Genomic DNA, 10,100 nt, shown 5'->3' on the forward strand with positions numbered 1-10,100 from the left:
CAGCGGCATATTTACTTTATTTTTTTACATTATTCCGAATCGATCTCGAAATGATGATAAATGTGCTTTTGGTTGCCACGTTGAAAATTCCACCAAGAATTGACGTTAAATGTTTATTATCAATTTCAAACAGACCTTCGAAATGAGCAAAAAAGACAGACATTCAAAAAAAAAATCGCAATTTGCTGCAGCGAAAAACATGAAAAATGTGTTGAAAAAAGCGCCAATAAATAACGTCCGTATCTCAATTTTGTTCGAACGTCAACACACTGACCCGATATCCATTAATCATCACACAATAAACGATATTCATTCGCTCGCTCGCACGCTCGAACAAGAAAATGAAGCATGTCTTGTGGTTGTCGACGATGTAAATAAATTGCACTTTTTTTTCTTGCAAACAACACAAAACGAAGTGCCTATCTCAATAACATCCCTTCGAGCAACGCATGAACCCACTTACAATGTAATTGAATGAATGGCATAATCTCGTTGTACATCTTAATAACATCATCTAATCAAATGAAATGTAATCTAATCTAATCGAGCAATAATTGCTTTGTCGCAACGAACGTGAAATACACTTAATAAAGTATCAACACGCATCTCCCATTGAAACGAACACAATCGGCAAACGAGGTGGGTTATTCTTTCGAAATCCTTTATACAATTAGCTTGATAAATAGCACACACAAGATTGTGGATAATGTTGTTCGTGATTTACCCATGAATGACGACGATGTTGTTGTTGTTGATGAATCAAGTGGCGATGAAAGCACTCAACACACACCCTCGTTTCTCTTCGTTTGAGCGCAGGCACTTCGTTCCGGTGGTACACGCTTCACATTGCAAAATCTAGGTTTTCCGAGCTCGAATCGATGTTTTTTTTTCTTTTTTCTTTTTTTTCAAAATGAATCGATTCAATTTTTGCAAGGAGAAGCATTTGATATTCGGTTTGGCTACTATTCAGGCATATCAGTCTAAAAGTTTTGAAGGGAATATATACGCGTCGTAGGGTTGAAGCAAAAATGTTTCATTCTATATCTTCACAACTCTTTTTTTCCACTTCTAATGTCTTTAAAAGTCTCCGCCAGAACAGTGATAAAAACCATAATCTTCGGGCTCACATGTTGAGATATAGAAAAGATAAGATGAAATCTTTGCATCGGCATTTTTGAACCAGTGAATTATTAACATGTCCACTGGACGATATCATCGTTGCGATGCATAACTTGTGAATTCATGTTGAGAGGACGGGACATGTCTATGTCTACAGATGAAATTGATCTTCAATTTGGTCGCGACAGTGAAAAAGTGCGCCTATCTCCTTTCTCCTAACGATAATTTGTTAATCAAACGAACATAATTTTATTCTGGTTGTCCTTTTTCTCGGATCATTTCATTTTATGAATTCTCGTTTTCTTTTATGCTTTTTTATTTATGGTTGCCATCACGAAACACGCATAACCATGGTAAAATATGGTTCTGTCAAAGCAAAACATTTGAATAATTGGGCAGAGTTTTTGGGTGGCGTTTCACAATGGCTCGTGTGTTTGTTCTTCGGGCCAGCATATAAAAGAAAGGTTTTAATGAACCAAAAATAAACATAAATATGGAGAGTCTGACCGAAACCTGACTGAGGAGACGAAATGTTGGACAAAACGAAGAAAAATAGGTGCTAACTTATTGAGCACTTAGGAGATAATAGTCCGAATGCAGCACCGATGTGGAGGAAAAAAATACGCGTATTAAATGTTTATTTGTTTGGACACTAGACAATAAATCGATAAATTATGGTCCTTTGTCACAGTGGTGTTCTGGCATCGGATCTACATTCGATTCTGTGTTTTTGTTTTTTGTTTATTGCGGCGGTTGTCGCCACTATTTTTCGTCGTCGTCGTCGTCGTCGTCGTTATCATCGTCCATGTTTGCCCATTTACCATTCGGGCACTCGACTGAAGTGTATCGCACATTGAACTCAATTAATTGGCATCAAGCTGTGTATTTATGATGAATATCGCATTCTAAAGATGTCATCGACGACTTTTCTCTCTCTCTCTCTCTTCCATTTCGTCGCTTCTTCGATTTCAAACATAAAAAATTGAATAAACGAAAATCATAAATTAATAATTTCATTTTGACTATTTGTTTTCTTTAAATAACATTTTATTTATGCGTTTTCGACTCGGAATGGCTAAAACAAATAATGATTTGATTAATTGAGTTCAATTTTATCGGGCAAGCACAAGAATTTCATTGAATATTGACCAATGGGTAGTGTCATTCAGTTTCAGCATGTGACGCCTTAAATATCGACGAATTATAAATCGATACGTCTGCATATTTTACACACACGCTCATCTATTTTATGTTCATTCAATGAACCATTTCAACACATGATCAATTCCAAATATTTCGATGCTATTTTTTTGTTACAATAAATTGATGAATTCACAAACAGCAAGAGAAATAAAACGACAATCGGGCGAACAATAGAAACTGTGATGGCAACGATGGTAAAAATGAGCTGCGAACCTCATCAACTGTAAATAAAACAATTGAATTCGCATAATGAAGCAAATTTGTTCCCTTACTGCTGAAGCCACAGCTAAAATGTGTAGAATAAAGGCAAAAAGCGCAAAATCTACCGTACAAAACGGTCATTTTTCATGCCAACAATTGTTTAGTTTTTCTTTAAAACCGAAGAAAAAAGATTGTGGCATTGTTCAGTTCACTTTTATAACGAACTTTCCCATAGCTTCGATGTACCCGTTTTGTTTCATTTATTTTCAAGGGAATTAATTATTTTTCCATTTCAATCCAATTTTGTTAATGTGTTCGAAGATTTTGCTGAACATTTATGTCAAGGATCGAATCATCATGATTGAAAAACAATTTCACGCCATTTTCTATTCAAGTTTGTTGAAATCCAATTTGGACTAGATCCAAATGAGGATTTTAATAGAGTGAGACGAAACTGTTTGTCAATCATTTCTGAAGGTAAGTAGTCCAATATTCCCAAAAACGATTGGATCACCGAAACAACAAAAAACCAACGCAATTTCTATTTCGCGCAAAAAAAAAACACGCGCATTGAATATGTTAGTCGATTTTATTGATCAGACCCCATTTATGCCCAAATTCATTTGCATCGTATTGTGTGCGTTGTCGTCATGTCATCTCATTACAATGACATTGCGGAACGAAGAAAACAACAGATTTTCTTAATCAAAACGAAAATTGTTGCCTAACAAAAATAGGGGTTCGTTAAATACCTTTTGAGTATAATTTTTCGCGTTGAGTTTCTCTCCATAAATCAAAAGCGACCACTTTTCAAGAAAGGAATAAATGCTTCAAAACAGTAACTATTTGTAGTTCATTGCTCATAAGAAGACGAAGAAAAAAAAAACATACTTAATGCCGTAATTACATTCTCAGCACATTTTCTGTGTCACGAAACAAACTGAAAAGAAGTTCATCAAACACAATAGTAAATGCTCATGAAAAAACACAATGAAATGATGTCAATCGAAAAAGTATAATATTTTCAAGGAATTTCAACGATTTGATTATATTCTTGACTTTTATTGACTTCGTTTCGAGAGTGCGTTTCGTTGTCGTAATTACTGCGATGTGTTTTGTGTAAATGGAAAGCGCCGCGGACTCGCAATATCACAATGTATGAAGGAACAACAAAGATCAAGCGCGACACAGAAATAAGTATGTGTTGTTGCCACTATGAGGACAGAGAGCACTATGTTCTATAGGGGTGCGTTTTGTTCAAGAGCTGTATAATGTGTGTGTGGCAGTCAAAATGTGGAACAAAAGCCGACTTTTTTTGTCAAAGGTGAAAAATAATTCGATCGTAGCACCGTAATGTTGTAATTTGAAACCGTTCAACCGGATGTTTGAAACAATGGCCCGACCCAGAGAGAAAAATTGCGATGTGTGAACATTCGAAAGTAGTTTCCCCATTTAAATGGCATAAAACTTCTTTTCGATTTCTCTCGACATTTTACATTCCACAAACACTGAATTCAATGTCAACGATTCCTTTCTTTCGCCAGCCAGCAATCAATCTCGCCTGGTGAATTTTCTACACCGAAATATTTTGCGTATTACAAGATTTCTTTTCTGATTTCAAAACATCCCTTAAGTTAAATGCCAAAAGACCGTCGCCTGCATGAAGGCTCATTTTAGCTGCCATTTAGTCAAACATACTAATTATTTTGCTGTATTTTGCTGCATGAACACACTGTAATTATGGTACCGCGTTGACTTTGTTGCATTGAAATTGGTGCCACCGAAAAATGGACGAATCAAAGGAATTTTCGGAGTCGGGGCTGCAATTTGGCAGCTCTTGCTCCTTTTTGATCTGAATGAATAACATGTTGAACTAAATTCCATGATTTTGCCTTTTGATATACCAGAAAATACACCATTCCTCGGCTATTGTGCAAATGCAATGCGCTAATGTACACTTCGTCATTCGATCGGCCTGTTTTTTTCTGTGTTTTGTTCTTGTTAGTCGACGCAAAGTTTCCCACGGCGTTCGAACAATAGAGATTGAACCAACAACCTGATAAATGACGTCAATTGAAAAGAAAACTGCAGTTAACCGTCAGTTTATCGCCGTTTTGCGATGTATTTTTAAATATGCAACGACTTTTCTACTGCGAGTCGCATGATTTTACACCGTAGATGCCTTCAAACCGACCGAGATGTTGACGAGATAATTAGCTGTTCAAATTTGTTCGTCATTCAAGTTGAACAACCATCATTTTTAACGGTTACTTCATCGAATGATTCAGTAGCTTAGCCAAATCGAAAGCCCTTTAAATGGATTCAGTTACAATTTTTTTTATAACGAATAATTATGACATTCACTCATAAACATATCATAGATATCTCATTCATTTGAGTGACTTCAGTTGCATTCACTTCACAATTGAGCGCGCAATTCGGATTGACTCTAATCCGAGCAAACACATTCTGCTCTAATCAAAGCAATCAGTTCATAAATCATGATATCTCATGCGCTTTGCATTTATTACGCAGCAAATGAGAGGGTATTCAGGCTAATTGTGCAATTTATCTTATGGAAATAATCACATGCAAAACAAATCGAAGACCTTACTTTCTGCATTAAATCTCTTTCAATGTTGAATTCAATGGCATTCAATGACAAATGAAGCATCAATGCAATCAAATTATTATTGCCATTATTTATCAAATGATTTGCATTAGATTTGCGGAGAGTAAGCAAAAACAGATTTGAATGGAGCAGTCGAGGCATTGACACAAAATGGTGCAGAAGAAAATCACTTCTCAAATTGTCAAAATTGGAGTGACAGATTTTTTTTAGTTGAGCAAATGAAATCGTTTCTACATTTGTCCAAAATAAACGTGTAATAACACCACCATTTATGAACTGGAAAGTGGATTTGGTCAAAAATCATCAAGCCTTATCTTTTCATGTGGAATTCGATAAATGAATTCCATGAAATTGAGTGGGGAACATTTTGATTGGAAAGTATCCAACTGCGTAGATTGATTCGCATTCATAAGGCCCGTGAAATGTGAGGCAATTACGTTTCGGTCTATGTAAAATAATGATATGGCGATGAGCCTTTCCATGCGCTGTGTTGCTATTTGTCCAGCTGCAAACAACAATTACTTGCCATTGAAATCGAATCCTTTCATTCAGTACAACTTTTTTTTCTGTCTTTTTGTTCTATTACACCTGATTGGTTGGAATTTGGTATCTAATTTGTCTCCTACTCACAGCGATTGGTCGAATTAAAACACAGTGACGATGACAAATAGCGTCAGTATTCGTTTGATCTATTCGATTCCATTTGTATTTGGATCGATTTAGAATCAAAGCAATTCTATTCCCACCGTTAATGTATTTTTAATAAACTTTGACTTACCCGTTTTTCAATGTGCAAAGGAAAATGTGAATCCTTTTATGCCGTTGCTGATCGAACAGTGGCCGCGGGAGTTTCAGAGCTCAAGCATCGAATTTAAATTGACTTGGGGCGTCAGACAAAAGGACACACGTCCGATTTGAAACAACTGGCAACGGCAGCCGTGGCAGCAGCAACAGTAACCATAACCGCAGCTCATTGTGATGCACATTGAAAATCAAAGAAATTGCACCGCAACTCTCTCTCTCTCTCTCTCTCTCTCGCTCTCTCTCGAATAAAGTTCTGTAATTGTGCATCTGATATCATTGCGGGCGCTCTGGTTTTTCTATTGTATGCATTCGATTGGAACAGCAGTAATTCGAATTGAATGATGACGCGGCGCATATTGATTGACTGTTGGTGTTCCACTCCATTTGATAATGGGGTTTTCCTTCACTGATCAAAAACCGTATAGTTTTCTTCTTTTCTCGTTCTTTTATCGTCAAGTGTAACTCAATCAACAGCCGATCGTCGGCTGTGCACGCAAAAGAACTGAAACCTTTTAATGCGGAATACAAATAAAATTGTTTATACAATTATTTGAATGGAAAGTGGTAAATTATTCATTGGCAGGATTTCAATGGGCGGCAATTGTATTGGCTTTAGCCGATAATAGATATTTAGGTGTTAATGGCAAAGTTATTGCTTTGTATTGACCGCATTTTGTTGTTCGATAATCGATTCAGAGCCAAACAAAAACACGGACCGAAATTTTTACTAACCATTTTTCTTTCAATTCATAGAGGCAATCCTACCTATATTTTGGCTTTTGTTGCAATTGATCGAATATCGATCGAGTGCATTGTTCATTCGGCTCAACCGAATTATGAGTAATGAATCTTCAACGACGAAGCGCACATCAAATCACATCTTTCCAACCGAAAAAAAAGCACACACTAACATCAATTTCATTTTTCTCATTAGTGATCTGTCATCATCTGAATGAAACGACGACGGAGCAAAGAAAAGAGTTGCACTCTATTTAGTGTTGATGTTGTTATTTTTTTAAATTTTATTAATGATATTCTTTTTCTACTACAATTTTTTTCTTTTGTTTGCCGGGCAAAAGTACACTCGAGATAGTTTCACCGGCTTCTCTTTTATTTCACTGATAGTGCATGTTCGCACCGTTGTTTGTCCATTGTGATCGCGCCGAAAAAAAAAACAACACCAAATTAGATTAGAAATTTTTGAAAGACCAAGCATCTTTTGATTTGAAACACCGATCGGATTGTATTCGGTTTCAAATGTTCGAATAACACGATTTGTAGACGAGATTGGATAGTGGATACAAAACTTCAGCATCTATTCATTGTTAAATCTTTTGTAAACTCAATGTATTATAACTCTTTAAGTAGTTTCGGTGGGTAGTGCCGAATGGAGAGAAAAACATCGAAAATTAACCACGCGAAACACGATTCTTATGAGATGTTTTTTTAAATGCCGACAAAGTAGTAGCAGGCGGTATTTAAATCTAATTTCGAGATAAAGTTGAAAGAAAATTTCCCAAAGAAATTAAACGCTTAGATTTCACTCGAAGTACTAAAAGAGTTGCTAATGCGAATTTTTCCAATTTTCTGGTACAGAACGGATTTTGTGTCATTGGTCGTGTGAATGTGTCACTTTGCTAAATTGACCGACAATTTGTTCATTGTTCTAAATTTCAACACTTTCGAACGAAACCGCCCGAAAAAAAAACCGTCCCATTCACAAGATTTATTGATGAAAAAAAAGTCTCTATTGATGACCATGGCGTCAAAATGAAGAGAAATGGATCAATGTAACGTTTTCGGTTTATGTGTTCCATTCTCGAAAACAAACATGACCGCCGACCGAGCGACAAGTGTTTTTAATTTTACGCTTGTAGTACCTTCAAATATTGCCAAACATTTTCGCCATTGTTTTGTGCACATTTTTCCAACACCATCCACACTCCCTCTCTCTCTGGCTTCGCATTTTTTGCGCCACAACCGAAAAGCATTTTGTTTGTTACAACCACAGCTCACTCAATCGCCCACACCATACGTGCACACACAAACATGTGCTCACTATTCGCATTACATGGTTACACCAAATAAAGCACTTCCCGTTTATGTGGCCTTTTTTGACGTTCACTGCATTGGTTTTGCATTCAGTCAATTAAGGTTTACAGCGTTTGTTGTTATGAGACGCTCAGATTTAATGAAACATGACGATGGTAACGGCCACATAATTGATGGTGTATCATTTACGACAACATTGTGAAAAACTTTGTTAAAACGAAACGACAAGACTAATGGATCCTTTGTACCATCAAACCCAACATTTTTGCCCCGAACGGCTATTGCTTACCATTTATTTTACGCCCAGAGCGAGAGAGAGAGTGTGTGTGTTTATTAATACAATTTTCCAATTAATGACAAAAACCTGAACGATGGATATTAAGCACACAGCTAGATTTGGCTGGCCAACAGAAGGGTGACATCGGAAAATCGCAATATTCAAACGAATTTTCGGGGAACGATTTTTTTTTTGGAGTAAATTTAGAAAAGTGGACAAATGAAATAAATCTCCGGAAATTGTACGAATTTTTCGTACTTAATCTCAACATTTTGTAAAACATTTATTTGTGAAATCCTTTCAGCAGCCTTCAAATCCACCGATTTCAATTTTTCTGAAGAAGCGACGCAATTGCGAAGCGATTACTCTTGTTTGTGCCTCCGTTACATGGATATTGCTACTTTTGTATGCGAAGAAACGTTCTTCTGCGGAAAGCATTTGTTTGAATGTTGCAAATGTATGTCATTTTGTTCATATGTGAAGTAGCTGCAAAGAGCAGCAGCAGCAGCATTGCTATTCTTGCCTTTGAGCTAATAAAGAAAAATTCCAAAATATATAGCCATTAATAAAAAAGAGAAGCAAATAAATGGAAAATGTGCAGTGTCGTTCGGTTCTCTCTCTCTCTCTCTCTCTCTCTCTTGTCTCGTCGACCAAAGTACGAACATTAGATGTGTTCCACCAGCGAGCTGTGAATGGCTTGTGTGCGAGTGATTGTGTGTACGTATGAGGCAAAAGGAGTAGAGAAATTGAGATGATAAAAAGCCCGCTGTGCATTGAATTGATTGAGAAAAACCGAGAATGACGCGAATGAGCCAACGAAATCGAACGAACGAATGAACGAACCTCCCGCCGTTTGAACTATGATGACGCGCAACTACGGTTTTTCATAATTCACTCAATAAATTCGGGCTGATGTTGAACACACAAGCGAATGTAATGTGTAATATCGGAATAATGTATGAATTAAGCTGGGGCAGAAAGACGAGAGAGAAAAAAAGAGTAGAACAAGAACATTAAGTGGATCATGCATGAAGCTGAGACGAAGTAAAAGAAGAAAAAAACAAACACGAACTCAATAAATGCGACGACGATGTGACCAAGAAAGATTGGTAGCCATGCGACGTAACAAACAGATCTTCGTTGAATTTTCTTTTTCGATTTGAAGCACTTCCAGCGGCCAACGGCTAACGAATAGAAGAGTTTTGTCTCATTTTGCCTGCCTCAAGATAATATACTTGTCGACGACTTTGAGGCAATAAATGTGTTGCGACATAAATCTGGAGCCGGCCAACACCATAATGAAGCGAAAATTCAATTTCAATCGCCACACAAAATTATTACTTTTTCCTTCGTCTTCATCCTGAATTAAGAAACATCCCCAGTTTGGCTGTTTGTTGTTCGTGGAAAAAATAAAAGACAGACAGGCGCATTCCAATCATTCCACCAAATTCTATAAATTCAAGAAAAATGAAATGAGTGAATTTATATGGCGCTTTTTGGCATTTCCAGCTGATTTATTGGGCGCACATCGGTTTACAATTATGCCTATGTATCGAATCGTGCATATAATTTATAATAACTGAATCATTAAAATATTAAAATAATTGCCTTATCAGAAGACAGTCCTGAGACCAACAATCGATTTTCACACAATTCACGCTTGCCAATCCTTGAATGCGAAAAACAAACAATAAATTCACGACCGATTCATAAAATACAGAAAAATCGATGTGGTTTAAGCGTACACATGCATCACACAACCGCCTCAACTATATGTATGCACGTAAGCGTTTAACACAAACACAAAAAAAA

This window comes from Sitodiplosis mosellana, unplaced genomic scaffold (genome assembly GCF_009176505.1).
Source record: "Sitodiplosis mosellana isolate CC-2019 unplaced genomic scaffold, AAFC_SMos_1.0 Smas_scaffold_1, whole genome shotgun sequence".
NCBI classification, from domain to species: Eukaryota; Metazoa; Arthropoda; class Insecta; order Diptera; family Cecidomyiidae; genus Sitodiplosis; species Sitodiplosis mosellana.